Source organism: Bactrocera dorsalis, chromosome 5 (genome assembly GCF_023373825.1).
Source record: "Bactrocera dorsalis isolate Fly_Bdor chromosome 5, ASM2337382v1, whole genome shotgun sequence".
Classification (NCBI taxonomy): Eukaryota; Metazoa; Arthropoda; class Insecta; order Diptera; family Tephritidae; genus Bactrocera; species Bactrocera dorsalis.
Genome location: NC_064307.1, coordinates 47,326,732 through 47,353,404, shown reverse-complemented (window position 1 = coordinate 47,353,404; position 26,673 = coordinate 47,326,732). Strand labels below are relative to the sequence as shown.

The window sequence follows — 26,673 nt, the reverse complement described above, 5'->3', positions numbered from 1 at the left end:
CACATTAATGTCTGTGAAATAATGCTTTCCGACTACCAGGATGTCATGAAACATATTATTATTAGCGGTGAGTCTTGGATATGTTTCCTTAATTATCGAGGTATAGTGCACCCCGAATTCATTCCGACTGCCCAAAACTGTCAACAAGGAATACTATTTGAGTGATATGCGTCATTTGAGCGAAGCTATTCGTAAAAATATGTCGGAATTATGGGTTGACAACTCTTGGGTTTTGCACCACAATAATGCACCGTTGAATACTGCATGGACTTCTCGTGAATTTTTTGCCAAATTTTCAATCAATATCGTGCCCCAACCACATATTCGCCTGACCTTGCTCCGTGTGACTTTTTGCTGTTCAGCAAACTCAAACGACCGCTTCGGGGAAACCGTTTCGAGACAATTGAAGACATTAAACGTGAATCGCTACGCGCATCGAAGGATATTCCGGAAATTGACTTTAACAACAGTTTCGAGGACTGGAAAAATCATTGAAGCATATTGGGCACCAGGTGGATTACTATGAGGGTGACACGATAGTTTTGAAGAGCAAATTAGGAATTTTAAAATTATGCACAAAGTCTCAATATTTTTGCTCAAAACAAGTGCTTTTGATGCAGTGTTTTCGAAAAATAAGAAACAATTATCTATATACATACATACTTGTATATAAAAATGAATCCCCTTTTCCCTTGGTCACGGCATCACGCGTGAATGGCTGGACCGATTTCACTAATTCTTTTTTTGTTGTATTTGTACTTATTAGGAGAAGGTTCTTATGTAAGAAAAAAATACGAAAGTTACGCAGGACACTTGAACATAGAGATAGATCCAGAATTGTACGAAGTGGTGAAAACTGATATGGTTCATGGTCCTTGCGGTTTGTATGTTTGACAATAAATGCACGAAACACTGTACACGTGCCAACTGGAGAGTGGATATCCACTCTATCGGCGTCGCTCACCAGACGACAATGACAGAACATGCAGCATTTAATTTATAGGATTGAATATCGAAGTTGACAACTCATGGATCATATCTTCATTGTCTAATTCATGTTGATGTTGAGCATTGCAGTTTGGTGAAATCGATCAAACGAACGAGATGAGATTCGATTACTTTTGCAATTCATGAACCCTTTCCGACTATTGTGTATCTCGCAGATCATTTGGAGAAGACCAAAGGGTGTACTTCAACCCAGAGGATACAGTGCAACCAACGGAAACACCTCCAACATCAAAATCGACATTGAGGAGTTTTTTCTCAACTTGCGCCAGTAATCCGTTTGCGAGAACATTGCTCTATTCAGAAATGCCTTGATATTATGCATAGAATGCATCGTCGAAGAAATATTTACGCAAAAAGCAAGGCCATCCAGTAGCTTCTTAACTAATGCCATAGAACGAATTTATACAATCCACCCGAAAAAAGAAGGTGGCTTCTACCTTCGGTTGCTATTGAATAATGTACGTGGTTCAAATTCATTTGAGTCATTGCGTACTGTGAATCGTACGGTATGTTCAACTTTTTTAGAGGAATGCCAGCAATTGCAATTGCTGGAACATGATAATTGCTGGAATCGAACGGTGGACAATGCAGTAGCTACTTCGCATGCCACTGAAATTCGTACGATATGAACAAAAATGACATTGCTGAAAACATTTTTCATCGTATTTGCTAAAAATTGGAAATGGGACAATTTCGGTTCATACTTCCAGTGAATTGATATCATCATAAGTGTTTATCCAAACATTGGATAAATTATTGTAACTCCGATGGCTTGAGAGCACGCGTAGTTTTAGCTTCCAAAAATACCGACGTTAATGACTTACTAACTGGAAGATTCAAAGCCAAATTGCGGGAGGTTTGCGCTCATACAAATCGATCGACCGTCTTGACAATGAAGACGAAGCCGTGAATTATCCAGTGGAATTTCTGAATTCTTTGGAGAGGCTTGGTATGCTGCCGCATCATTTGCGTTTCAAAGTTGGATCTGTCATTATTATGTTTCCCAATCTTCATGCGCCGAAACTGTTAAATGGAACCCGACTGATTGTGACGCAGCTATCGAATACAAGGGGGCAGAATGCTTGATTCTGCGAATTCCTTCGATTCCAACGATTTGTCATTTCAGTTCACAAGGATAGTCGCTAGAAATGTATGGCATAAATCTGAAAATGCCATGTTTTTCACACGGCCTTCTATACTTGGCGTGTTCACAAGTTGGAAAACTATCTTCTCTGTACATTTACGCACCGGAACTGAAACAAAAAAAAATTGTTTATAAAGATCCGCTACATTGAAAAAAAAAAAATTAGAAAAATCGCAAATAAATGATTTTCAACATAATATAAATTCAACTTTCTTTTAATTTCAAAACACATAATTTTCCGCAGGACAACGCCTGCGGGGTTAGCTAGTAATGAATAATTTCGATTAGAGAAAGCAGTCGACATTTTAAAAAATTGAAATTAGAATTATTAGGCAACTTGTCACTGAGACTAGTGCGTCTCGTATTTAGTTTTTAGTTTAATTACCAAAAATTGTAGTTACTCGTTGTTTTGAACAATTTCTTTCCGATCGGTTAGTTGGTACGTTAGTTCTATGCTATATTAGTCCAATCAATATGTTCGGAAACTGCAATGTTGCCTTGAGCCCAATTCGGCACGTTAAACATTTATAAATATATACTTTAAATGTAAATTATGGTATCCGTTTTTTCCTCTGAGGGAAACAAACTTTGTGGCAAACTTAAAATTTGATAGTTTTCAACTAACGGATTTTCAGACTTATAACGAACACCTTCTGTGAACTTTTTAAAATGCCTACATACGAACTCGTCGCCATTTCTATATATGTATGTAAATATGTTCATCATTTCAAAGCTGCACAACATCATCAATGACCAATTCATCCGTCTCTCCACCACATTAAGTCCAGCTGATAATCAAATTTATTGCTGAAAGCTCAGCAATCAAACTGACAGCAGAACTTCCACTCAATGCAGTGGATTAAACGAAATCGAAAAGCCATCAGCGGTGCTTCAACGCGCATCAACGAAAATTACAACAACAAAAATTAAGTTTCTGATTGCAACAAATATTTCACAGCACTTTTTTCACACACACATAGGATGAAGCGCCAAAAAATGTGAATACGAAAACTTTTTCAATTTTTGCTGCATGCCACATATTGTTGCAACCAAAACTATAGAAAAGAAATACTCCATATAAAGCGAAACTTTGTGCGGTAGAAACGAGCAAACAGGAAAATATATTAAATGTTAAGTCAACGAGTTCTACAAATGCTGCAAATAAAATGGTTGCAACCCACAACTGCACAGACTACCGCATGCAACATCAAGCAATTTGTATGCAACTGGCAGTTGGCAGCCGTCAGCAGACAACACTCATGACGTGGTGTCCTACCGAGCTCGCCTCTGCCTTTGAAGTGGGCGACAGGTTGCAGCTTTAACTAACCACCCACCACATACACCACACGCTGCAACCAATGGCTGAAAGTGTTGCTCTTGGCGCCGACTTAAACCACTTTGTGCGCTCCACAAGTGCACTTGATAAATTTTATTGCTTGCAATCGCCGCACGCAAAGTCGGTGTTGTGGCAAAGCCAACTGCCCCACGTGAATGCACACACTTTGGGCTGTGGCAGTACTAGATAGTGGCGAATTAGTAGTGTCCGCCCAAAGCATGCACTCGGAGGTGGGCGTGCCGCACACGCTTGTTACAACAACTGCCTTGGAGTTCGGCAGCAGCTGAGTGTGGTTTTTGGCTCAATGACTCTCCGACCGTCAACCATAGATCGGTGTGGTAGTCATGTCGCATCTGCGTCTTAACACCCAACTAACCAACATTTTGACAGACCAAATTGTCACCCTGCACACTCGGCCTTCTCCATTTACTCCCTCAACCCCATTCTGCCGTATGATTCTGAAATTTATGTAGTTTGCTGATTTGCGGCCGGCAGTTAAAAGTTAGTTTGGCTGTCAAGGGTTAAGCTGAAAATTCAACTTTTCCTCTTAATGCACACATTTGTTAGTTTTGCGAAATCTTAGCGTCTGAGTGCTGCTCCTGTCTGTACGTTGAAGTTGAGGGCCACACTTAAGCCACAGATAATGTCTGCTTAATTTACTGTGTCGGTGTAATCAATTTCCTGCCAGCAGCTGGACCCTGGACAGTTGTAGTGGCTTAAAATTACTCGAAGTTTGCTGTGTGTCTGTTGAAGAAGTTATTTTACAGATGTGAATATTCAAGTATAAATGCCAAGTATTGCATACGACAAGGTACCGAGTGCATTGAAATGTTCGTAAAAAGCGAAAAGATATAAGTTTGCACTTAGAACTTAGATTGACTATACGATTTACCATGAAAGCTTTCGTTGGATGACGATTTATGAAAAGTATTGTCAGAGTAAAATGGATTTTGAAATTCCAAGCTTGGGAAAGAATATATTTTTGAATATTTCGCCCGGACGGAAGAGAAGGACGATGTGGCCAAAATATTTTCTAAGAGCGCTTAGAGCGGACCTATGAGAAGGTATGTTTGACACAACAGTCAGTAAATTCAGCCTCCTTGATAAAACATATCCAAATGGGACTTCGCCAGGGCTCAAAATATGGTTACCTGTAGTACTAGATTGAAACATAGGAAAATTCACCGGGCTATCTGGTTGTCTCCGGATCGAAAAGCTAACAACCAGGTGGTGTGATAAACGGAAGACATGTCTCCAGTGTTTTAGACGTGCGGACGTTCCGACTTCCCAGCATGATTCGGACCAGTATCTAGTTGCATCGAATATATGCACCCGCCGGATGAGACAGATACCAAGAGTTGGAGAGCGACCAAAATGAGTGAGTTCGAAAATTCTTACTCTTGTAGAGACTCCTCAGAGGTAATCTGGAGACTGATGTCCAGAACATACTCACAATATGAAGGAAACACTTCTCCAACCTGCTGAATTTCAGTGAAAGCAAACCACCAGGAGATTTATGAACCTGATTCCTCAATCGAAGACGATGAAGCGGTGGTTCCATTGTTTAACTATGAAGACGCTAGAATAGCCATTAGCCGTCATGGAGACAACAAAGCGGCAGGGACCGATGTATTGCCGGCAGAGCTATTCAAATACGGCGGCGAAGGACCAAACATGCATCAGCTTCTTTGTGGAATATGATCGGACGAAAGCATACCAGAAGATTGGAATTTAAGTGCGCTCTGTCCAATTCACAAAAAGGGAGACCACACAATCTGCTCCGGTGGTGGAAATAAACCTCCTCAACATCGCATATAAGGCTCTATTGAGCGTACTGTGTGAAAGATTAAAGCCCACCGTCAACAAACTGTTTGGACCTTATCAGTATGGCTTTGCGCTTGGACTCAACAACTCATCAGATATTTACCATGCGCCAAATCTTGGAAAAGACCTGTGAAAAGAGGATCGACCCACACCACTTCTTCGTCGATTTATAACCAGATTTTGACATCACGAAAAGAAGCTGCATTTGCGCCGCCATGTTTTAATTTGGTATCCCCGCAATACTAGAACGGCTGTGTAAACTAACGCTAAGCAATACCGCTCCGAGCAGTTCGATGCCAAACGAAGTTTCAGATAAGGCAACTCCCTATCGCGTGACTTCTTCAATCTATTGGTGGTGAGAATAATACGAGCTTCAGAGCTAAATATAGAAGGTACAATTTTCTTTGAAAGTGTACAGCTGCTGGCATATGCCTATGATATTAGTTCTGCTTTCTCCAGAATGGATAGAGAAACAAAGCAAATGGGTCTGGTAGTGAACGAAGGCAAGACAAAATATCTCCAATCATCAGACACACAGTCGTGTTATCTATTGTATAACAATCCAAAACAATGAAACTTTTGAGCATATTCATTGAAGTAAAAGGAATCTTTAGTACCATTAAGGATTAACCTTCAGATGAATATTATCTTGATGAAAACTCAAAGACTTACTAAAGTATTACACAGACAACATTCATTCTTAACAAATACTCGTACATTTACTGTTGTTTTAGTTCTAGCTTAGGCTTCTTGATAGTAATTTTTGAATCAATATTGTGTTATCACACCACTTCCCAATCTGGAATTTTTTTCTTCTGTCTCTCACTCTAAAAAAGCTTTAAAGCAATACTTAATCAACATCCTGCAATTAAGTATTTAATCTGATGTCAATTTCAATCATTATCCCTTCAATTCACCCAAAAAATTACTCAGCATGCCACCTAGCGCCTTAAACCAACAACTTTGTCAATTTACGTTCATGGTTCATTTATCTTAATCACTTGTGGCAGACGGGGATTTATATTTAAGAGCAATTTTTCCATAACACGTACTTGTTTATACTTGTATGTCAAAATGTATGAAAGCATATGCCTCCATTCCTACATACAAGAACTCAGACATCTCGAGTTCATCACATTTACGCCGCTGCGGCGATTCAATTTGAGATTGAACACATAATGATGATGGCATTGAGGAAAATAGGGAGCGAAAGAAAGAACACAAAAAACTATTTCATCAAACTATGATATCAAGGATGAAGCTGCTGCAAAAGCAACTGTAAAAACACAAAAATACAGCATACTCTTAGGCGCGCAGAACAAGCACTCTAATAAACTGCGTCGACATGATCAAATTTCACTAAGCGTACTCCCTCACATTAGTTGGGGTCCCTTGGTATGTAATGCCGGCCAAACTTTTATTCGGGGTTATGGCTGACTTTGCTTTACTGCTTTACTTTGCCGTTTCGATTCGTCGCGCTTGCCACCTTCTGCTGTTTGGCCACTTACGGCTGCTTCGCCTTGCCTTCTGTCGCTTTGCTGCCACGTCGCGTCGAGTGTACTTTGCCGGTTTGTTTACTTTGGGTTCATTCATTTTATTATTCCGTTATTTTATGCTGCTCATTTCCATTTTTTTCATTACTCCATTTTATCTGTTTGTATAAGCTGCATAATCCAACGTAATAACTTCATAATAACTGTAATATGCACTTCCGCTACTTCCGCTTCGCCTTATCGGAGCGCCGCCGTGCTTGCAAATGAGCTTACTTTGTATGAGAGTCGCTTTATCTTTGTCTCCGCTGCAGCTGTGGCATTGTTTTGATTAAAATCTGTTATTCAATATTTGCTAAAGACTTTTTCTGATAAATATATTTTTGCTTTTGTTAGTCGATTTTAACAGTTATTTTCCGATTTCATCCATTTTTACAGTGCCGGTATGAGTGTTTGAGAGATTTGTCAGTTGCTCCTTGCTACTTCTAGCCCTTGAGCCAAATTTCAGATCAATAGCACAAACAGACGAACGGATTTTAGGTGATATAAACAGCAGTCAGGTAACAAAATTATTGTACTCTGTAGCAACATGTTGCAAGAGTATAAATACGTTAAATTCAGTTGCGCCAAAGTTAGAATATCGTTCATAAATAAAGGAGTTTTCATACAAGAAATAGATTTTGACGTTCGGTTTTTAAGGCAGCTGTTTGCTATAAAGATCCGGTAGCGCCGGTTCCGACAAAACAGCCTCTTTGGAATATAAGGACGCATGCGAAATTTAAGCGTGATATCTCCCAATTGTCACATCTGTCCGTCAATCTGGTTAACTAGATGCAGACAGATGGGCATGGCTAAGTTGACTCATCTTGTCACTCTTATTATTTACATATGTACATATACAGCCGTTGACAGCTAATTAGAAACGCGTCTTCTTTTGAAGTAAATGAAATTATTTTCAAATAAATATTTTTACCGTTTTTTCACTCATTTTATTGAAACTAACATTAAACTTAAACTCTAATAGTAAAAATTTTAATTAATAATCCGTTTTTAACAAAAATGTGTGGAATCGACGATTTGAGTGCTGCTATTAAAAAATATTGCTTACTTTCAGTTATTATTTTGTTGCTTAACCTTTTTACTTGAATACTACTCCACATCCACTGCGAATTGACGTTATAAGACTCTGACAGCACGCCACTAGTGTTACTTGCCATGCCGTCCTAATTTCATCAAAAACGACATCCATATTTGTGATGGTTTTGGTACCTACAGCGTTTTTGACAGCAACAGAGATGTGTTCTCTTCAGTCCATTCCAAAACATTCATGGAATTTTCAACAAAAAATTTTGTGTTGACTTTGCCATGTGCTTTGCATTGTTATTTTGTTGGAAATTCCGTATAACAGGCAAATTGTTCTTAGTCCATGGCAGAATGACATTTTTTTAGGATATCGACGTATTTCTCCTTATTTAAAGTTCCATCAATCATATGGAGCGGACCTACACTACCCCAGGATTGTCAGTGGAATTATTATTTTTTGGTCTCCTCAGGAGATGGTAGTAATTCTCCGGTATATTTCTGTTGAAGTTTTTCGTGTTTTTTCTTCGCGTGCAACGTTGGAAATAGTTTTAAAATTCTTTATATGCTTAGGGGTATTGAAAACAATTTCTTTTGAGCATTTGACCTTATTCGAAATTTGTTTGTACGTCTTTCCAGACTGACGATGGTCAAAAATGTAACTACGTAGGGTGAGGAGCATTTACTCATTAAAAACTTGAATAATACATTTTAATATATTTTGAACCACAACTTTGAAACACACCCTTACCAGAAATCAATAATCTATACTAATATTATAAAGCTGAAGAGTTTGTTTGTTTGAACGCGCTAATCTCTTCAATGCTTCGAATTGAATAATTCTTTTTGTGTATATCCAAAATGGCATGGTAGTTTTATTGACTGGTGATTTCCGTCAAACCCTAGTGATTCAGAGGGGGACACCAGCAGATGAAATTCAAGCGTGCATTAAATCATCACGCTTATGGTCGACAGTTGAAAAACTCCGCCTGAAAACTAATATGAGAGTGCATCTTCATAATGACGTGGATTCAGGACTTTACGCAGAAATGTTGTTGAAAATTGGTGATGGTTGTTTAGCTGTTGACGTTGAAGGCTATATATTACTGTCAAGAGAATTTTGTAATTTAGTAGAAAGTGATGTGGATTTCATTGCTAATGTTTTTCCGGAATTGCAACAAAATTTGTGTAGTGATCAGTGGTTGTGTGCAAAAGCAATATTAGCACCAAGAAATGAAATAGTCAATAGGATCAACACTGATATTTTAAACGAGGTTCAAGGAAAAATGAAGGAATATTTGTCAATAGATACAATTATAGATACGGAACTAAGTACTTCATATCCTGTGGAGTTTTTAAATTCACTTGAACTATAGGGTGTACCGTCACATAAACTTCAATTGAAACTAAATATACGAGTAATGCTTATGCGAAATCTAGATGCTCCTCTGCTATGTAATGGAACAAAGCTTCGGATAGCAAAATTGGGACAGAACATACTTGGTGCTACTATTTTAACAGGTGTCGGTAAGGGAAATAGTGTTATAATACCTCGGATACCAATTTTTCCCACTGACTTTCCATTCAAATTTAAAAGAGTTCAGTTTCGCGTCAAGCTAAGCTTCGCTGGTACTATAAACAAGGCACAAGGACAAACATTACTGGTAGCAGGAGTGCATTTAGAAAACCCATGCTTCTCTCATGGTCAACTTTATGTAGCCTGTTCACGTGCATCTAATGCCCAGAATTCACACATATTTGCACCCGACGGAAAAACTTTTTATTTTATTTTTTTAAATTGCTAGAATTCAAAATTATTTATTTTTGTTACGGTGAAATATATTTTAACATATATAAAATGGCATAACATTAACATATATAAAATATATTTCAATACGCATATTTTAAGGTGTTGAATCTTCATTGTCTGTAGGAGTTTTTAAAAATTGATGGTTTCAGCCAAGCAATAAAATTTAGTTATCATTTTGACTCATTTTTATTATTATACCCTTACCCTTTATCTCTCATACTTATTTAATAGCTCTACTGCGGGCGAAGCCGCGGGTAAAAAGCTAGTGTAATTAATAAAAACTAACACCTTGAGGAGTTTTAATTCTTTAAACAACTGTTTCTAATTAGCTGCCGCACTAATTTACCTTCTATATCGAAAAGCATTTACTGTTTGGGAAAAAATAAAAGAATTTTAACTTCTGAGCAAGACTTTTAGGAATATAAATAACAGTATTTTAAAATTTTTTTATCATTATACTCAACAGCCACATACAAAAAAGGACGCGCTTCTAATTAGCTGTAAACGGCTGTATACTTTATAAGGTCTGCGATGTTTCCGTATGTGTGTTACAAAGTTCATGACAAATTTAATGTAGAATATGCCGGTTGGGGTATCAAAAGTTTAAATTAGGATTCTCCCAAATTAACAGTGTTTTTAGAATCTTCTTAAAATCGCGTAAATCAATTAAAGTGTGTTTTCAGCCAAAAATAATAACATATTTTTTTTTCAAAACCTTAGAATGGTCTGGGCTAGCTCTTCAGTGCACAAACAGAATATTATGTTACTCATACGCCCCGGTATGCATTTGGGTTTCGTCATAATATGTCTTCATTAGTTAGGTTTTAATTAACAAAATTAGTTTTGTCGGCAATTTATGACACAAATATATGATTATTTTGCCAGCATTTATCGTTTCACTACCATTATTAAACGCTTATCTTAAAATCTCGTAATTCAAATTGCTTCTTGGTAGTAAATAAATTACAACTTTCTGTCAATTTCAGAAATTGCTGCGTTTAATTAACAGAATTATCTACAAATTAAGTGAATAGGCAAAGTGAAGTGTGTTCATGCGTGTGTGCGCAAACCGCAGCGGCATAAACAAGTAAGCGAAAACATTTGCAAGCATTCAATTTAAAGGCAATTCAGAGATGATTTGTAACAACTGCAAAAACCACACACGCACTAATATAAAGACAAATACACCCACATTGACAAAACAACCACAAAAGCAATAACAACTCACTACCAGAATAGAAACAACGCAGTGTAATGCAGCAACTGAAAGCGGTGGCAGTGAAAGGCGTTTTGTTTGCTAAATGGAAACAATTCGAGTTTGGAGAAAACTTTAGCAATCCAAATTGGCATGATATGTAAATATGTAATAATGTGTTGTGAATTTTGCAGTTCCGGTGTGCGGTTGTGCGCAAATTGAAAATGTTATGCTGATACTGCCAGCTGGATGCCTCGTTTGCTACTGTAGCACAGCCACATACATATATATATATACATATAGATACACACATGCATATATACACTAATACATGGGTAATCTTAAACTTTTATATTTGTATAAGGTAACATATGCGGGCGAAGCTACACATGCTTTCACATATGATTTGCATATAATTTGGTATTTTAGATGCCAGCATGTGGGCTGAATTACTCCCGAGTCTCTTTAGTTGATAAGGTTTGTGGGTCGAGAATCGCTTAGTTGGTTTCGAGTTCACAAACCGGTCGCTACTTCGCATTTGAGATAAAATAAATAAAAGCACAAATTTATAATACAAAACTGCTTAATTAGTCTCCTAAAAATGATCCATGAAGTTTCAAAACAGTTCTGCATTAGATTAATTGTTTAAAAAAATTGTAAAACAAGGAAAAACGTTAACTTCCGTTGCACCAAAGCTAAAACACTCTTACCAAATACAAAAGATTCTAAACAAAAACTTCATTTTGATCAGTTCTTTTGTATGGCATTTAAGGGATAATTCTACTCTAGAATTTTTAAAAATTCGATTTTTTTCATATATTTAAAATTTAGACCCTTAAGAACATATCTTCCAAAGGATTTTTAAAAATTAAAATTATTTTAAGAGCTACAGTTACTTTAGTGACGCAGTACCTAGCCCAGTTCGGCCGTATCGAATTTTTTAAACGCGTTTTTCTCGAAACTACTCTTTTCCACACGGTACCGGCATTATCTCAAGTTCTATACAACCGATTTACTTGAAATTTTGTGTGAACCTTCTTTATATAATCATTTATCCTTTATCTTTATATAATCCTTAATCCTTTGTTTTTAATATTTAAAAAAATTCAGGAATTTCAAAAAAAAAACGTAAAAATGATTTTCATATAATTTGATCACTTTTGAATTTCCCAATGGGGTCCTCTATTTAAGTACCCGCATAGATTGGTTTTTGTTTTGAACTAAACTGCCGGCTGCCATGTATTTACATATTTTGTGCTACTCACAGTATTTTTGTACGCTCGGCTGCTGCATGCGCGCCCGCTTTCACCTTAAATGCCAAAAACTTTGCCAAATTTACCGTTGACCTAATTCGAGTGCGGGCAAGTGTCGTCCCAAATAACTTTTAAGTATTTCACGCACTCACACATATACATATACATACATATACTTAAGTAGATAGATTGAACCATGTGCATCATAACCAGTGAACTGTAAATTAGTATGTAAATGTGTATATATGCATGTGTGCGAGCGTTTAAAATTTACTTTTAATTTGCTATTGAAAGTCAGCGTTTGTCAATTTGTAACGGCATTGTCGTGGCTGCTGCCCGCATTTCCCTCCCCCATCAAAAGTTCTGCATATGTATGTGTGCGTGCATGTGTGTGCGTGTGTTGCTCATTTCGATGTGGCAAAGTTGCAAGTATGATGACACTTATTGAATTAAATTTCCGCATCTTTCTCATTGAAAACGCTGGCATCTTAATGAGTGTCATTAGCAGAAAACTTTCGTTGGAAACTTTGCGAACAAACAAAAGGATCTGCCCGAGGAGTTGATTGGAAAAGGATTTAAACTATGGAAGATAAAGCGAAAACATGTCATTCAATGATTTTATGCGGAGAAAATTGCGAAATTACAACAAAGTGAAGGAGGCAACTCTGAGAACACGGAGCAGTGAACAAGAAAAATTAAAAGGGAATATATTGAACAGAAAGACAAGTTTTTAACGATAATTCATTCTGCACTTATGAGCATGATTAGTGATAAAACGTAAAAAAATCAAAATGCGCAAAATCTGAAAATTAATTGCCAAATATACCACGAAAAGATTTTTTTGGGTTATTCTAAAAAAATGTAACAAACACCTCTGGCAATTATTTAACTAATATTAAAAACGAAAAAACTCTGTAAAATTATGAAATGTTCGTCTAAATGTTTGTTTTTACAACTTTTTAATGCTCTTAGACTTTTTATTTATTGAAAATATACTTCATGACGTAGTGTTGGTTTGAGTTTGTTGTCTTACAATCAGGTAGGTACGTTCCCGACTTTTTTCCTTACTACTCTCTGTTACAGAGCTTATTTATCCGTTGTAGAATCTCAGAACTCTACCGAGACTTTTACTCACATTAATCCTATTTGACAACCTTTATAAAAAGAAGAAAACCACTATTGAGGCAATTTTTAATTAAATTACACCCTAAAAACAACTACTGTGTCCACGCGAATCTAGCGCTTCAGCCAAAATAAAAAGTAATAAGTAGCAGTACTATCTGAAAATCAAAGAAATTTAGACTTGTAGAATCGTTAATAAGGCCAAAAACTATAGAGCGCACGATAAAACGTTAACATCGACTGCACCGAACCTATAATATCCTTCACAAATACAAAAGATCACTTACAAGAACAGCTTCAGGTATATGCTAAAGTGGTCCCGAATCGGCGACTCCGACAAATGAGCAGCCTTTTATACAACTATTTAAAATCCTAAATGAAATATAGATTTTTAGTATCGTTACAAAGGACAAAAAAAGAGTACAAAAACACACAGAACCAGATGAGTCCAAGCAGTTTCGGTTTTTCCGAATTAGTTTAAACATTTGCTAGTTTCTTTAAAAAAAAATAATCTATTTTTAATAATCAAATATTCACAAATATACAGAACTTTGTTCGTCAATAGAACCACTTTTGAGATCATTACCCTGAGGGCACATTTAATCAATTATTACCTTTCAAGCCAACCACATCATTTACTCGTGAAACGAAGATTGCAAAAATGTATTGGAAACTTGGAAGTGAAAGAACAAATAAATTATATTTTTATATTAAATTATATATCAGGGTCGAACCTGAATCTTTATTTCACTTTCACTGAGTAAATATTCAACTTGAGAATATGCCTGAAGTTGGGATAAAAAACTCTTTCTCTTTTCTGAACTCTTTTAAAATTTATGATTCGTAGTCCTATCACACATAACGCTAGTAATACTGAAAAAAATTAATAAATATAAACTATAGACAACAGAATGTTCAATTTCTTAATAAGAAGTAAAAATTACAAAAAAAGCCTCAGTAAAAATATGGTAATTTAGGTTGCAAGTACAGTTATGTTTGTATGTACATATTTTATTTCTTCCCTCTTTCAACCTAAGCTCTTCTTGCAGACATGTAGCATCGCGTGTAAGCTGCTTACGAGTAAAAGTTACCAGGGTGCTTACAGTTTATTTTGTGGTTGGCAAAAAATGCGGGAATAATTGTGTTGTGTCGCTAGTATCAAAAGGTATTACTAAACTTTTGTTTGGAAATTTAAAAATATTACAAGTAAATATACATACATTAATGAACTTAAAAAACTTTTGTAATTACAAAAGAAACTTATGGATGTATTTAAATTTGTTAGAGAGAAATGTTTAAAATATAATTTTGTCAGTATTTGTAGAGAATGTAAATGTCGAACTTTCTTAGTAATTTTTAACAAAATTCTCCTTTTCTCTCGCATTGAAAAGCCTCGAACAAATATACTTTCTATCAAATGCTCTCAGCAAAACGTAACCAATGGTTAATGTCAAAAATAAATAAGAGCAAAACCTTAAAGTTGAAGACAAATGAAATTAATATGTAGAATTCCGGTAGATGGATTTCCGTACGCCTGTCCACCATATGTACTACTGCACCGTAAAACAGAATTGGCTTTAAAAAGCTGTGAGAGGGAGCTTCCCAGGTTATGCCGAGCACCTGCCTACGCACATAAAACATTGCTAGCTATTCTCATTCTTACACAAGCAGATCCGTTTTCTCAGGGTTCAATCTCAGACCTGCTTGTGGTTATAATACAGCTTATGGTCTTATAACCGAGTTAACAACAGCACGCCAGTCGTTTCTTCTTTTCGATATTTGGCGCCAATTGGATATTCCAAGCGAAGCCAGGTCCTTCTCCACTTGGTTCTTCCAACGGAGTGGAGGTTTTCCTCTTCCTCTGCTTCCCTCGGCGGGTACTGCGTCAAATACTTTCAGAGTTGAAGTGTTTTCGTCCATCCGGACAACATTACCTAGCCAGCGTAGCCGCTGTCTTTTAACTCGCTGAACTATGTCAATGTCGTCGTATATCTCGTACAACTCATCGTTCCATCGAATGCGATATTCGCCATGGCCAACGCGCAAAGGACCATAAATCTTTCGCAGAACCTTTCTCTCGAAAACTCGCAACGTCGACTCATCCGTTGTTGACATCGTCCAACACCATATAGCAGGACGGGAATTATGAGTGACTTATAGAGTTTGGTCTTTGTTCGTCGGGAAACGACTTTAGATGTAACTATATATAGCCATAGATGACTTTCAGCAACCTGCGCGAGTTTTACTGAGACCCTGTTGAATTTATCTACAGGCGCCATTTCTAAACAAAATTTCAGAGATTGTCTACTCGGATACAGTTAACTAGCAGGATTGATAGCTTCAAAAAACTTAACTTTTTTTCTATTTCAATCGGTAGTCATTTTCTTGCTTCCTTCCGGCGAAGATTGGCATTGCAACAACAACTAATACTCGTAATAAACACAATAAACAACAAATATGTACAAGCACACATGCAAAATAAAGAAAACAAATCTCTTCGTAAGCATTTATGCAAACATTTTAAAGCAAAAGTGGGTAAACGAGAGAAGAAAAGCGGAAGTAAAATTGCAAAAGTATGCTTGCAGATGCCACAGCCAAGCTCAAATGGTTAATTTACGCCCCTGTTTTTGCTTTACTTCATTTACATGTGTTCTAAGTCTGTGTGTGTGTATATAGGTGTGTATATGTGCACTCGAGGCACACTCCGACAATCCCGTCAACAACAGATGGAACAATTTGTAAAATGTTTAAAAGAGCTCCGAGTGCTTCACAGTTGCTTCGATTGCACTCGATAGTGGCGCTGAGGAGTGTTAGAGGGTATGGACATACCGTTAATTGGTATGCAAGTGGCGCAATTAGATTTTAAAGGCAAAACCCCTTTGGTGTTGCACTTGCTAACGGGAAGGCGTGCGTCAGTTGTGAGAACAGACTTTTTCTCATGGAAACATGGAATAACTTTATTCAAGGGAGGTAGCTAACAGAGTTAGAGCTATGTTTGTACAATGCAAATGAGCAAGTTGTGGAAATATTGCACTTTTCTTATTGCAAGTAGTTGCACAGATTTGCTTCGGATTTCCTGCGAAAATAAAATTTATTCAACGTTCAGCGCTTCTGAATCGGAAATAAAAATAATAAAATAATTTTTTTATAATAAGAAACGAGGGAGAAATACTCAGAATCTAAAATTAAAAAAAAAAAAAAACATAAAAAAGTTAGTTTGGCTGCATCGAATCAACTACTGCCACGCCCAAAGAAGGCCATTAAAAAAAAACCTTCAAAATGCCATACCTAAGCACTTAAGATATAAAACTGTAATTTAGCACAAAGAATCACAGTTTCAAGCGGCATCTGTGGGCTAAATATTTTGAAAAAGTGGGCGTTGCTCTACCCTCTAATAAGTTAAATGTAAATATCTCCTAAACCACCAAAGCAACAATAACTAAATTTAGCCAATAATTAAATCAATGACTAATTAGAATAAAAACATTAAATTTTACCTCTGAAATTGCATGATAGGGCTTTATAAGGGCCGTTGTGAACGATGGGCGTGACAAACATAAGGGCTTTAGTGCAATTACATATTTAAGGATTTCGACTAAATTTAGTACTTAGCATTCCTCTTATATTCTTATGTCTTAATGTGGAAATGAGCCAAATTGGACAACAACCAAACCTACTTCCCATATAACATAATTTCAAATTTCTTTTGACTCCTTCACTTTCCTGTACACAAATCAGGAATCAATTTATATAACGGGCCACAACTTTACACTAATAATTTCTTTAAGGTATGCCACTTTATTACCAGAAATTGCTTCAATCCAAACAAAACTGTTGAAGCCCTTAGGTGCCGAATATGTGAACCCCAACACCGAAAATATCGGCCAATGTCTGAATTAATATAATTCAAATTCCGTCCCTTCTTAATAATAGTAATTCTGTGTATCAAAAATGAGATGAATTGGGTCAATATTTTCATGAGCTCTCATATACCTAATATAAATATGTTCGAGCTTCCGGGTGACTTTATTCTGCATATATCGGTCAATATTTGGGTTATCTCTGTGAAAATCATAGGACGTGTTTAGCCATAACAGTGTATCTTTGTGTTTAAAATTATTTAAATTGGGGGAAAACTTGAGCTTGCTCCGATATATCTATTATCAGGATTTTCGAACATCTGGCTGACTTTACTAAATATGATTGGTGATTGTATGTGAAGTACTTTAATTTTTTTTTGGTATGCTGCCTGATAATATGTAGATAAATATCAAGTCAATATTACCCAACTCCCATATACTACATATCGTCACCTGAAATGCAAAATAACGTATCATCAAAAAATTCGAAATTGAGTGTCTTATTGATTACGCTTCACTACTTCAAATTACATACATAATATTAAATATGTTCAACATTTTCTGGTTCTGCGGTCATATATAAACCAGTTTTAACCAATATTAATATTTTGTTTCACTCATGTTCCATTTTATTCCGTGTTTCATTCATGCCACTGTAAATTTCTGAAAATGTTGTTACGTTATTTTGCATTTCAGGTGACGATATAATGATTTTCATTTTTCTCACAAATTTTTTGCCGAGTTATATTATAGTATACGTATATATAAAATTGCTTGGATTCCGATACTCTGGTTAACGTTTTACATTTTAAAGTAGTTATTTTCCCGGCTTTGATTTTTGCAAGTTGTGAGAGTATAAAATGTTCGGTTGCACCCGAACTTACCCCTTTCTTACATGTTCAGATATACTGTTCTCCCTAAGAAGCTTGTCATTCTTCGACGATATCGGATCGCTATAGCATATAGCTGTCATACAAACTGACTGATCAAACTCAAGTTCTTGTAAGGAATCTTTTGTATTTGTGAAGGGTATTAAAGCTTTGGTGGAAACGAAACTATCTACCTTTGTACAATGCTTTCCTCTACGCACATCCAATGTGTAAATTAACAATAACACATTTTTTAGGATTAAAAAGGAAGTATCTAAACTCCTATATTTTTGTGGAAAGCAATAATAACAGTCTCCTGAAAGCTGAACGAGAATAACGTCATTACTATAAAAATTTAAATGCGTTTTTAATACCAGAACCCCGATGTGGCTACTGCTATTGTATCTTGTCATTTACTCGTACATGGATTTACAAAAGTAAAAAGCCAAATAGATTTTTAATATTGGCATCCCCACTTTTTTGCGGATAACTGTACTCATGGTTATAAAACAATTTTATCCATGCCAGTATATATCTTGAGTATAGAAAAAGATTTGTCCACTATATCGACAGATTGAGGTAGGATCTTCTTCGAGGGATAAATGTCAAAGCAGCTCTCAAAACAATGACTGACAATGTAAAAACCATTTACGGCGATGAACCACATTTTTGACTTAATGAGTACATAAAAAACCAAATTTCTGAACTTTGAGTGCGAACAAGAAAATACTCTCAGGCTTGTTTGTATCTATAAAAGCAAATAAGTATCTAGAATAATGCCAAAAGCATTATTATTGCTGCATACTTTTCAATAACTAAAGCATAAAATGTTCCAGCAGGTCAACGCAGCAAACACAATGCATGGAATCATGTTTTTTCGGAAAGCAATGTGCCTTCAATAATCTGGCTGTCTAACTGTCAAACCTGACGGTGCCCATATGGATGAAATTCTATTGTAACAGTAAATTATATAAAATAATCGAAGTAATAAAGAAAAATGTCCACAATTTCAGTCCTACCATTGAAAGGTTTTGGGCAAAAAATAATAAGACTTTCTCCATCATTTAAAATTCTTAATTTATTCTTCTAAATCGTACCCTTCAAAGTAATCCTCCTTGGCCCCAATATACTTGTGTCAACGTTTTTGCTAATCCTCGAAACAGTTGTTGAGGAAGGGTTAGGGTTTCAAGATAAAAAAAGGACCTTTTGTACATTATTTTATGTAGAAATATTGAAGCATGAGCCTGTAACAGAGCTTCCCACAGAACGTCTTGAAAAAAAAAACAATTTGCGACGTTCACCATAACCCGGGTGGAAATTATTCGAAAATCAAAAACCAAGAAAATTTAGACAAATTATAATCATATCTTCTGCCCAACGATCTCTGATAATTTTTGGCGTCCATTTAAAGTGTAAACTATTGTTTTCCACATAAAATTCCGCCATTTAATGTAAAAAAAATACTAAACGGTATTTCATATGTCGCAAATGTGTACAATGTTTGAAATAAAACTACTTGAAGTTTTGAAATGACGGTGAATACGGACATTCAAAAAGTAGTTTTGAGAAAAACGCGTGTAGAGTTTATGAACTAAAACAGTTCGGAAAAAAATACCTTATATTGTCAAAAGTGTCCTCAATAATGTACAATATGGATTAAAGTCAATGTCCGGTTTAGCCTTAAATGCGGTTAGCGATTCACGTTCTATGACGTTCTATGTCTTCAATTCGATCCTTCCGATATTCCACCGATGTCAGTAAAGTTGTTAATCACCGGTTTTCAAGCACCAATTGCTTTATTTTATTGACGTGTTGATCATCAGTTTATATTGAATGCGTATAAATGCTTAATTTCGGAAAATCCAGAAGCTTTCAAAGTGTTCCTTTTTGTACTGATGCCAAACGTTTGAAGAAATTATTCGTAAAATTTAAGAGATTGTAGTTTGCGCCAAGATTTTTCATAACAGAGATCAATTTGCTTGAACTCGATTAAAAAATTTAAGACCTTAACTTGAAAAAAAACCTGACTTACTTTTTCAGCTATGAATTTCTGCTAAAGTAAAAGAACAAATACAATCGAATTCTCTTTTACAGTGCTTTGCAGCTAATTCGCTGCAATTGCTTAGCACTTTTACAAAGTTACTTTTACCGTACAAATGTTGTCACTCCCGTTTGTTCTTGTTTTCTCTGGCACTCTATAAAGTCAGTGCAAATTGAGTTTCAATTAACTGAGCGCCAGCAACGGCAGTGGAAGTGATTGCTCGCAGATGCCATTGATGGACGCAGTTGCAAGTGAAAGAGGCTTTAATTACATACTTTCCTCTTTGTGTGTGCCTAGGATGACGATGTAAGAGGACGAAGTAAATTGCAAAAAATAGCGCTAATACCCTTAAAGAATTGAAAGACAGTCAATAAGACGATACTATTGTGGTTAAAGACTTTATTTATTTTTTTAGAATTAAAAACTTAAATATTGGCTGATAGAAGTTCCGAAGTAAAAGTAGTAAAATAAAAAGAAATTGAAAAAATAACCAAAATTAGCTATCTTGGAAATTTAGAGAGTAACGTATAGAACATGCCGCAATGTCTGAATTTGGTATCCCCGCAAAACTAATACGGCTGTGTAAACTGACATTGAGCGGGACCAAAAGCTCCGTCAGGATCGGGAAGGACCTCTCCGAGCCGTTCGATACCAAACGAGGTTTCAGACAAGGCGACTCCCTATCGTGCGATTTCTTCAATCTGCTGCTGGAGAAAATAGTTCGAGCTGCAGAACTTAATCGAGCAGGTACAATCTTTTATAAGAGTGTACAGCTGCTGGCGTATGCCGATGATATTGATATCATCGGTCTCAACACCCGCGCCGTTAGTTCTGCTTTCTCCAGACTGAACAAGGAAGCAACGCAAATGGGTCTGGCAGTGAACGAGGGCAAGACGAAATATCTCCTGTCATCAAACAAACAGTCGTCGCACTCGCGACTTGGCACTCACGTCACTGTTGACAGTCATAACTTTGAAGTTGTAGATAATTTCGTCTATCTTGGAACCAGCGTAAACACCACCAACAATGTCAGCTTTGAAATCCAACGCAGGATAACTCTTGCCAACAGGTGCTACTTCGGACTGAGTAGGCAATTGAGAAGCAAAGTCCTCTCTCGACAGACAAAAACCAAACTCTATAAGTCACTCGTAATTCCCGTCCTGCTATATGGTGCAGAGGCCTGGACGATGTCAACAACAGATGAGTCGACGTTGCGAGTTTTCGAGAGAAAAGTTCTGCGAAAGATTTATGGTCCTTTGCGCGTTGGCCACGGCGAATATCGCATTCGATGGAACGATGAGCTGTACGAGATATACGGCGACATTGACATAGTTCAGCGAATTAAAAGACAGCGGCTACGCTGGCTAGGTCATGTTGTCCGAATGGACGAAAACACTCCAGCTCTGAAAGTATTCGACGCTGTACCCGCCGGGGGAAGCAGAGGAAGAGGAAGACCTCCACTCCGTTGGAAGGACCAAGTGGAGAAGGACCTGGCTTCGCTTGGAATATCCAATTGGCGCCACGTAGCGAAGAGAAGAAACGACTGGCGCGCTGTTGTTGACTCGGCTATAATCGCGTAAGCGGTGTCTACGCCAGTAAAGAAGAAGAACGTATAGAACAACCAACTGGCATAAACCACATACGTTGACATAATAATCAAAGACGAATAGAGTAGAAAACAGTTATACAGCTCTGCATTGTGGTTTCGCATTGCGAAATTGCTGACAAACTAGCAGAGCTCACATGTTAGTGAGCAAAGAGTGGCGAATCGAAAACAGCTAGTACGTTTGCTATTCATAACGGCACTGCTCATCACCTCATTAAGAAATTTCACGCCACTGTGAGAAACGCTGGCACTTCATTAATATTTAATTAGTAAATATTGAAGTTCATACAAATATGTACTTATGTGTGGGTGCTTCCCCATTGGTATGTCTGCCTGTCATAATTTTTCGGCTGAGATCTTTATCTCCTTTGTCTTGTTTTATACAAACAGAAAATGTTTTGTCTTCACACCCAAAGGAATAATAAACAATTGAGATTATTCCACATTTTCTACATACTTACAAGTGACATATATACAAATTTATGAACATAACAGTCAATACTAATTAACATAATTATTTTCATATTCTTCTCTTTCAGATAACTGCCGAATACTCTTTCATTTAGTTGTTCGTGAACAAAGGGTTGGCACAAAACCGCAATTACCGTAAAAGTAAGTGATATTGCTTTGTTTCAATTAATTATTTCATTATTGTAATAAAAACCTATTTATATTCATGACTATAAGCAATATAAGGCAATAACTTGTCATCTTCGGTGGAGTATGTATTTCAACCGCCTTTTCGAAAACACGTTGCAGAACGAGCTTCACATAAATGTGAGCGCGTTTTTGAATCCTTTGATTGAGATTTCTTATACTTTAGGTGAATTCTGAATTAGACATCTCTTCTACTCACATTTTGTTCAAGAGCTTTAAAATCACTGATTTGAAAAAAAAAATCCATTTAAATCCCAAGCAAAGTGTTAAGGTCTGCACTTTAACGTTTGAATTAAAACTCCGCCGTAAATAACGCAAATGTAATCACGGCACAACATTTCTTAAATATTAGTCTATAATTTGAGGCAGTGACCAAAAATAGGCGAGAAAAAACCGTCTAAATCGAATAACTAAACAGGTAAGCCAACATTTAAGAGTTCGATCCTGGCAGAAATCTCACTTGAACAGCTTAGATTGCCGATCCGTTGGGGTACCTAAAACTTTGATGTTATAGATCATAAGACCCTTAAAAATCGACAAAATATTTAGAACGTATGACAAATATATGGCTCATGCCAGTTTTTGGGTTGCCGAAGATAAGACTACCGAGATGTTTTAGCCTCAGTCTTGCAAAGGCTGGACAATGGAGAAGAAGGTGCATAAGTTTTTCACAACGTTGACAACTAGCGGTCGACAATATTTGTAGCCCTTCGGCATGAATGCCTGTTGTATAGTGTTCAAATAAGAACCCCAACGATTGCGGCAAGGTAAATTATGCTAATGCAGGAGATCTCCTCCATTCTACTCTAGGCCAAAGGATACCGCTATTACACAGGAGATAGTCGTGGACCGGTGACTTGGAATGGAGATCCAACTGGATGTCATCGATATTCATCGGAAAAAGTATCTACCTGTTCATTAAATTATTGCATAAAATAAGCAAACTAATTGTAACGGTATATCAAGTAACATACCACAAGTTTTAAGCTTTTAAGTCTATGGAAAAGATACGCTCGTTTCACATGTGGGCCTTAATCTCACTTTTACACAAATTCAATTTATTCAATACACTTATTTCCTGATTTCCAATGAATTTCGTGTATTTTTTCGAGGAGATGAGGGTGATACGAGTTAAATAAACACAGAATCTAAATGACACATGTGTGAAGGGAACGTGACTGAAATAATAATGCAAATTTTGCATACGGGAAAATAAAAGTTTTTGCGAGCGAAAACAAATTACGACAACGAGTATACAAATAAAGCAAACTTTTGGCAAATAACAAAGAAATAAACATGGTAAAATATAAGCTTATCTAAATTCTGTCGAAAAGTGTTGTGAATGCGTGAATTTACGCCTACAAGTTTGGCTATTGGAATATAGAGACCGTTTGACAAATTTGTGACTTGTTGGAAGTAAAAATTTTTATCCCATCCAAAATATGGGCATTACTAAAGTCGTTAAAACAAACGATTATTTCAGGGATGCTATTCTTACTTGATCAATAACTTGGACTTGTAATGAGCTAATTGCTCTCTCGGATAATCGTGTTGTCCTTTACATTTTCCATGCGTAATATTCATAAAAAACTCTTAATTTTATTCTACCATGAGGTAGAATAATCAAGGTCAATGATTTCGTGTAAGTTTCAGCATATTTTTTTTAAACATTCTGTATCACTTATCAATTACGCCACCACGCCAGCAACTTCAGCAATATTTATAACATAACATAACACAAAGGAACATACTTCTTCATTCAACAATTTGGGTACATAAATTATGCTCAGTAGTCCATTATTTTATCATAAAGAGTACTGTTGTAAAGATATTTAACTTTTGTCTAAGATGTTTTATAGATTGTAGTTTTAAATTGCTCAGTACTCTTGCTTCAACCTCACTGTTTGAGCTGTTGATATCAATCTCAGATCCTTGCAATGAGTATATGTTAAATAACTATGAGATGGTCTCCACATCTGTAAAGAATATGTTTTACAATAGCTTTGGTGTTTGTCTATCAGTGTGAAGTGAGTGCTAAGATACAAATGTACTGGTAGAGAGGATTTGTTGTGAATGAGCCTTAATTTCTTTCTGTTTATTGGCATGACATCTGTCAAACATTTAATAACCTTACATTCATTGAAGAAAACGTCAGACTTGTCCACTGTGTTTAAGATTTGAAAATTTTGTATCGAAAGAGATGTTTTACAGAAAGCATTAATTTTTTGTTTTCATTTGAATAAAAGTTCTGCAGAGTCGCATCGAATTATTTTCGAGGTTCTATCAGAAAAATCATGCAACCTATGGTTTCAACGCTTCAGAGATAATGATTTTGAGGTGAGAAATGAAGAACGTGGAAGACCACCAAAAAGTTTGAAAACGGCGAACTGCAAGCAATATTGGATATAGATGATACTTTAAAAGCTATGGGAAAGATCCAAGAGTATGGAAAATGGATGTGGCACCCATTGAATAAAAGACAAATGGAATACCGAAAAAGAACTTGAAAAATTTTGCTTCAAAGACACTTAAGAAAATCATCGAATTGTCACTGGCACTGAAAATGGATTACTTTAAGAATTCCAAACGGAGAAAACCATGGGTTAATAAGGGACAACCATCAACATCAACTGCAAAAACAGAACGATTCGGTTACCATTTGCTTTTATCGATGGGACACGCTCTGGCTGAGCAGGACATAGAAAATTGAGTTTCTGATTGGTTGCTTCAAAAGACGAACATTTCTATTGGCATAATTTCCACAAATTGCCAGAAAGGTGGACAAAATTTGTAAAAATCCTTGGTTAAAACTTCGAATATTTTTTCTTACTTTCTCATTTATTAGTATTCAATTTTCACCAAAAAACGCTAATTTCATACCGGTACACCTGACATATTTCATGTAGGAACATCTAGGTAATGCTAAACGCTTACTTAGGTCGGTTTTATGCTTTTCTAAGTGGCTTTGTGGTCAGTGAAAACATTTTACTGGTATCTTAGTGAAAAAGAACTGTTTCTTCCACGTTCATGAACGTTCTGAAAGACATCTTTCAACTTTCAAAGATTTTAAAATTATTTTGTCTTACAAGATAAGATATAAAGACCGACTGAGCACACTGCGCGTTTGATCATGCTCCGAATAAAAATAAAAATCTGAGAGCGGTATGCCCGTAAGGACAAATAAGTACGTCATTTCAGTATCTTATTAGGGTTAAGAAACTGTGTAACGTACGACTGAAAATGTCAATGGGTTATCAAACGAACCTTGTATTGTTTCAGCAGAAGATGGTAGCAGCGCTTGTCTACCCGAATAACAAAACTGTTGCCAAGTTGCCAAAGCAGCTGTTGATTGTCAAGGTACCGAGAACAGATGTGATTTCAACTTATTGCCTAAAACATTACACATTTTTTCATAGGGTTCATGGTTCATTTTGTTGTTGCCATTATATTTACAAAGTTGGCTTGTACTTCCACGACCTACAGATGTTCCCAGAGACATATTTACATGCTCACTTTCACTTCAGCTTATTTATGCACGGCTTCAATGTCAATGACATGGGGCACAATATTTGCAGAATTTACATTGGAAACTTTACGAAAAAAGTCCCAAAAAAGTTTCAAATTTAGGAAGAAAAAAGCAAATAATTCGAAATCACAAAGTTCACCGCAACATAAACCAAACAAATACAAACACAAATTTGCTTGGGAGCGTGTAAATAAGAGGGAAGGTTGCCTGGTGAGGTCCTTGAACTCCGATAAGGATTTTTCACAGTTTCCCTCCACTCTTCGAGAGCGGAATGGTTTTGTTTTAATATAAGCGGATTTTATTTTGCCGTTTTTTTTCTCTTTTCTTAGCGGCGAAGCAATTGAATAACTGTTTGTTTAGCTTTAACCTTCATATAGAAAATTGATACAAACTCCACGCAGACATTAGCCATTAAAATCAATAGAGCGAGGATGTTCTACTTAAGTGTTTGGCAGACGAGGGAGAATTTGGAGCGGTATATGCTGCCATAGCGTGTCTTGTCGCGCATCACTAAACATCAATAATAACTTGTGGGTTCTTTTTTTTTGGACAAAGGCATTGGGGTTGCGCCAGCAAAGAAATGCAATTTTAGCGATGCGGAGCTTTTAGTCGTACGAACATACGTATCGTTATTGTAAATGCTATACGATTTCTATAGAGGATGCTGCGGTTGTAAGCATATATTCATATACGTTACTCTAAAGCATGCATTAAATGAAAGTTCGGAATTACTAAACTACTTAGTTCCGATCTAGTACGAGTCCAACTATGTTCTTCTTCAAATTCTTACTGCCAATAAAAGCTATATAATCAGAAGGAGTGGAATACATTTTAAATCTAAGCTTGCCGGTA

At 36.4% G+C, this 26,673-nt stretch overlaps 1 protein-coding gene across 3 annotated transcripts in view; it reads left to right on the top strand.

Moving 5' to 3' along the window:
* The window catches only part of LOC105224279 (speract receptor), a 125,025-nt gene that overhangs the window by 27,459 nt on the left and 70,893 nt on the right, over positions 1-26,673 (top strand). For 2 of the 3 annotated variants that reach the window (XM_049457754.1, XM_049457756.1), the window contains exon 3: positions 22,178-22,250. The gene's annotated coding sequence lies outside the window, so the exon portion shown is untranslated. Of the gene's footprint in view, positions 1-10,678; positions 10,780-22,177; positions 22,251-26,673 lie in introns of all 3 variants that reach the window. The other variant, XM_049457755.1, reaches the window with a different exon arrangement.